Below are 6,413 nucleotides of genomic sequence, written 5' to 3'. Positions count from 1 at the left end.
ATGTAGGCTATACTTGAGTTAAAGGAGAATTCCATGCTAGAAGTCTTTCTTACCTTTCTTTGTAGTTGTTACGTCCCCACCAAAAGAGGTAGCCTACAGGTGTTTTTTTGTGCAAAAACTCCTTTTTGGCTATTTCCCCTATATAAGCCCTCAATGAATTGCATTGAATTGAATGGGAATATGGGGTGTTGTGCTTATTCGCTTATTTCCATCTAAATAAGTTATAGTAAAGTGTGCCGCTTGGGATATTACTTACATTATGAAGAGAGGATATATACAAAAAATATATAGCATTGGAAATAATCAAATTACCCCATATCCCCATTCAATTCCCATTCAATTCAATGCAATTCATTTAGGGCTTATGGTATATAGGGGAAATAGCCAATAAGGAGCTTTTGCACAAAATAACACCTGGACCTTTTTGGTGGGGACATAACAACTACAAAGAAAGGTAAGAAACCTTTTTAGTATGGAATTCTCCTTCAAAGTGCAAACGTACATAAAGTATTCAAAGTAAATGTACTCAAAATCCAACGCGAGGTTGAACTTCTACTCAAATCTTTCAAAATATGTCAAAAAGAAATTCAAAACATATCCTATATCTACGAGCTCGTATAGATCTGCTATTTTCGAACGGACAAAGTGACTAACTTCTAAACAAAAGTTTGAAAAGAAGTGAGTAAAAAAATATATAAATACATCTATAAGATCTGAGCATAACGTATTGAGAAACGGACATATAGTCAACTAAAGTAAAAGCACCTCAGAATTGTAACATGAGTACAGAACACTTCACGCTATACTTCCCATCACCATCTGTACTTTGCCATGAACCACCACTATATGAGGGCCATTTGTGCTTCTCTCATCCCCAAAGCTTCCGTAGCATCGAACCTCTTCAATATATTCTTTACAAAGCCCCACGAGGGGCCGCGGGGGGAGAGAGAGAGAGAGAGAGAGAGAGAGAGAGAGAGAGAGCCATGACAGACACATCCCACACTGCTGGGGGCACCGAACAGCCTGGATGATGACGACTATGTGGCCTGGCACACGTGTGTGTGTGTGTATGTGTGTGTGTGTGTGTGTGTGTGTGTGTGTGTTTGGGAGGGTGGGTGAGTGGGTGGATGAGTGGGCGGGTGTGGGTGTGCATAATATACACACATGTCTGTGTGGGTGTGTATATCTGTGCATCTGTCTGTGAGGACGTGTATATGTGTGTGTGTGTGTGTGTGTGTGTCTGTGTGTGACGTGTGTGTGTGACGTGTGTGTGTGTGTGTGTGTGTGTGTGTGTGTGTGTGTTGGATGCATATGTGTGCGTCCTAATGGGTGCATGCACTTGCGCATGCACATATGCACAACGATCTGTGCATCTGTCTGTGAGGATGTGTGTGTATATTTGAGGTCGGTGTGTGTGCGTGTGTATGTGCGTGTGTATGTGCGTGCGTGCATGCGTGTGTGCGTGGCTGCGTGCACGTGTGTGTGTGTGTGTGTGTGTGTGTGTGTGAGAAAGTGCCATGCTGCCATTCTCCATTGTGGCCTTATACATAAGGGTGCACAGCAAAAAATCAAGAATGTTAATTTGAAGCCAGAGGCCGCAAAAACACACCCGTATATAACACTTCCAAATTGACAATCTGGATTTGACTGTGCACACACACGAGTCAAATCATCAGCTTTGACTCATCCATTTCCATACACTCAGAGAGCATGCAAATAGTTCCATTTGCACTGCATGCAGGTTCCAAAATGAACACTGTGGGTTTGACAGTGTGGAGGTCTTGGAGTGGCCATATGTCAAGAGGAGGGCACAGACGGCGGGGGATTAGACAGCCGCTATTAGGAGAGGCTGGACAGCCTTCTCTTTTGCATTGTCGTTCAGGTGTATGGGGCTACTTAAAGAAAACCCAGAGGAGGAGGACACATGCACGCGTATACGCACACACACACACACACACACACACACACACACACACACACACACACACACACACACACACACACACACACACACACACACACACGCACGCACACACACACGCACACACACACACACACACACACACACACACACACACACACACACACACACGCGCACACACACACACACACACACACACACACACACACACACACACACACACACACACACACACACACACACACACACACACACACTTCTCACACGCTCGGCACACATGCACATGCATACAACAAACACGGGGACATGCATTATATATTTCTGAATCTTAGTTGTATTCTCTGTCTCCACTCCTGCCTGTATGATCTGTGCTGTGTCATCCAACCATCCGTCTGTCTTTCTGTCTATGATAAACACAGACAAACGCATGCACGCACGCATGCACGCACGCACGCACGCACGCACACACACACACACACACACACACACACACACGCACACACGCGCACATGCACGCTCGTTTAATTCTGAGGGCTTGTTAGGTTTGTGTAAATTGGACAGGGAGGAAAGACCATGACAACAGGCGGCCATATGTTCACGGTACGAGGAGCAGCATGAGGGCTTTTCCATGCATGCCATCTTTTTGGCCCTATCTTTTCTTCTCCTACGTCTTTGGGTTACTATGACAGTATCAATACACCCCCCCCCCCCCCACACACACACACACACACACACACACACACACACCATTAATACTGCCAGTCTGCAACTCCTTCCTTCCCTCTGCTTCCACTTACCTCTATATCGCAGAGGCTTGTGTGTGAGTGTGAGTGAGTGTGTGTGTGTGTGTGTGTGTGTGTGTGTGTGTGTGTGTGTGTGTGTGTGTGTGTGTGTGTGTGTGTGTGTGTGCGCGCGTGCGTGTGTGACGTGTGCACGCGCACGCTGTGAAGTGTGCTCATGCGGGCCCAGGGTCTACGAGAAGTGTAGCAGCACTACAACAAAGCCAGGTCCATGTGTTGAAATGCAGCCCCCGGGATGGGTCGTATTATCCCTGCATACTTCACCAGCAGGGTCCCGGCCGGGGCCTGGGCTGGCTCGTGGCCCTTTGTCTCCAAACAGATGGAAATGGGCATGAGAGAGGAGAGGAGAGCGGAGGAGAGGAAGAGGAGAGGCTGAGAGGGAGAGAGAGAGGGAGGAGGGGCCATGCAGCAGAGAAGAATGGACAGCGGGGATAGAGTGCACGGGCAGGAGAGTCAGTCTGTTCTCATTAACTGGTGTATTGAAGGCGACGTCCTGCCACAATGCTCCAGCAGCCGTGGACGGTCCCGGGTCCCCCCTGTTTCATTCAGACTCACGCTCGGACCATCTGTACCGCGGGCCCTCTCTCTGTCGTAAGGTGTGTGTGTGTGCGCAACGCATTATGCCCGGCACGGCGCAATCTGGCGCGTTTATAAAATGGCAATATTCATTGGGCTTTAATTTGGTTAAGATCTTTCTCTGAAATCCAATTGTGCTGCCTTTTGTTGTCGTGTCAGGCAAAAAAAAGGGAGGGGGAGAGAGAAAAAGAGACAGAGATGGTGAGACGTTTTTGGCCACAAATTGGGGTCCTTGATGGAACACAAAATGTGCATGGACTGAAAATGAATTGATCAAAGCGGTATTAAACGCTGATAACGCTTGGAACGTTGATATCAGTGGGGAAAAACAATATTTGTGAGGACGGAGGACTGTACACTCCAGTGTAGTGCATGCTTGCACTTTTCCAAGAAAATCAAGTCTTGAACTTATACCGCTCCCACACATACATGCACCAACAAAAGAATGGAACAAACAATAAATATATATTTCTAAATGTCACGGATCTTTATCTTGCAACAAAATAACTAAAACTGCCATTGATTCTTACCACTTCACTTTGGTTATAGGCCTTAGAAGCCCACACAGTTTTTCTTCCTCCCACACAATGTCAAACGTGCATATATCTGGGGCCTGTTTTCTTCATTCTCTAATTGATTTATTAAATGAACAACTGAGTGTGCAACAGCATCTTTTTAACCCTTTTTATCGTTTGCCAATGTGTCGTATATGATTAAATATGTATATGGATAATTCAGCATGAATAATGTCTTAAAATAGTACAAGAGCCACAAGTATAAAGAGCAAATAGCTATTTCATTATGTACGCTATTGAAATATATCTGATTAAAACTTTGACAAACTTTGCATTGGAATATTGTGGTCCTAGTATAGGCCTATATACTCTGAACTTATAGCCTACTTCAAAGAATTGCACGGATTGTGGCTTTACCTTGTCCTGACCAAACAAATTTGTCACACACTGCAGGGAATGTAATTGGCCCCTGAAGACAGAATCTCATCTGGTTGATGGAAATGTTCCTCTGACGAAGAATCTAGCATTCTAACATTCTTTACATGCAGCCTGCTATATAGGCCTAGATTGAATCTCTCTCTCGCACACACGCACGCTGCACGCACGCACGCACACACACACACACACACACACACACACACACACACTACACACACACACTCTCTCTTTCTCTCTATCTCATGCACCCCCCCCCCCACACACACACACACCACCACCACATCCATGCGACGCGTGTGGTCTCGTAATAAACAGCATTTCCTTCCACTTCGTCTTCATTTTTACATGCTTTCATTTTTCTTCCCTATTTACCAAAAAGGCCCTATAAACTCATAAACTCCGTGTCTTTGGGGAGGGATCCATCCATCTTCCCCCGACACCAAATGTAATGATCTCAGGGGCCCCACCTTATCTTCTTCAATAGGGGCCATCTGCACGCCCCCCCACCCGCCACCACGTCTGAATAAAACGCACAGAAAGACAAAGTGACAGCAGGATCGTGCATGCTGCTTGCTCGCCCCGCACACGACGACGCCTGCCCGCGAGGTTAACTGCGGGCGGCGCGTGTCTCGCTCATAAACAACAACTGAGTAATCACATTTTGACCGCGACCTCTTATCGATTGATTATTCACGCATTTGACTGAGTATATTATGGGGTCGGTCTTTTGTTCACTTTTAGGGTGCTATTTAGCCTATATGTTGTTAAAACAACAACAAATAAATCATTTGTTTAGTATAGTCCACTCCACTATAATAACTAATTTAATATAAAGTCAACTGCCTAAAATAGCTGAGAATATAAAAAGGACAAGACTAACAACAAGTGAACAGACCAAACTATAATGTTTCAGTTGGGGCTTTAAGTGTGTCTCTCAGTCTCAACTCGTAAAGGTTTAACGTAGGTAGGCCTAAAAGTAAACCAAATAAAAAGAAAGGGGGTTTAAATTATGTAACCCATAAACCCACCAGTCCCGACTCCCAAGTCTATGGAAGCAGCCCGTAAGATAAAGAATAAACTATACTGTCCTCCTCATGCAAAGTTGAGCCTGCATTTTCTGTAATGGCGTAAAGCGAACAGAGGATGGCGCAATAAACTCAACATATGATTGTTTTTGGTGAAAGTTTACGGCTGCGGACGGCTGACAAGTCAAGGGTTAATTCCAGTAATTACGTAACACCCCAAAGAACAGCTGTGAGTGGACGAGAGAGAAGTTAATTGTCTATATGTGATAAATGATAATCATCATTATCACATATAGACCTTCCTAAACGTATGATAAATATAGCTGCCGAGCATTCTATCTTTCTTCTTTCTTTCTTTCTTTCTTTCTTTCTTTCTTTCTTTCTTTCTTTCTTTCTTTCTTTCTTTCTTATTGCTCATCTATCTATATGTTAGAACTAGAAGAGGTTTTTCCCTTCCCATATTTTATTCAGTAAAGCGTGAAGCAAAAATTGTGTCGATTATAGTGTGGGATTAGATTATGTTTAAAGAGCACCTCTGTGTCTGGACTCTGGACTCGTCCTCGTTTGCTCCCATACATACGTGCACAGCGCGCGCGCACGCGCGCGCACACACACACACACACACACACACACACACACGCACACACACACGCACACACACACACACGCACACACGCGTGAGAGAGAGCGAGAGCGAGAGATATATCCTTATGTTGATTCTGTTACATTTATTCTGATTCAATGTTTTTACTGTAGAAATAGAATGTATTTTATATTTTAGATGTTGTGTCGTTTGGTTGACTGCTGATTTGAGTGGAAGGTAAGAAGCTTTTTTGTGATTCGGTGACTATCTCCATGGCAATTTATGACATCATGACGTGTGAAAACCACACCCCCTTGTGCCTCCGCGCCCTTTTTTGTATTTGACGTGGAAGCGGTCACTGTCTGTTTCTGTTTGTTCTTTTAAAAGAGTTTAAATATCTTATTATGAGGAAGAAAGGAGTTGTTGTGAACAACTGAAAATAAGGAATCGTGTTTTTGCTATAGCCTAATATAATTGAAAATCCCTCAATCAACAAGCACACGATAATAATGACCTACAGCTGTAAACAGAATGCAAGTTAAGAACAGGCTTTTA

This window comes from Protomyctophum bolini (assembly GCF_963924005.1).
Source record: "Protomyctophum bolini genome assembly, chromosome: 24".
Lineage (NCBI taxonomy): Eukaryota > Metazoa > Chordata > Actinopteri > Myctophiformes > Myctophidae > Protomyctophum > Protomyctophum bolini.
The sequence above is the reverse complement of the archived record's forward strand: the minus strand, read 5'-3'. Positions refer to the sequence as shown.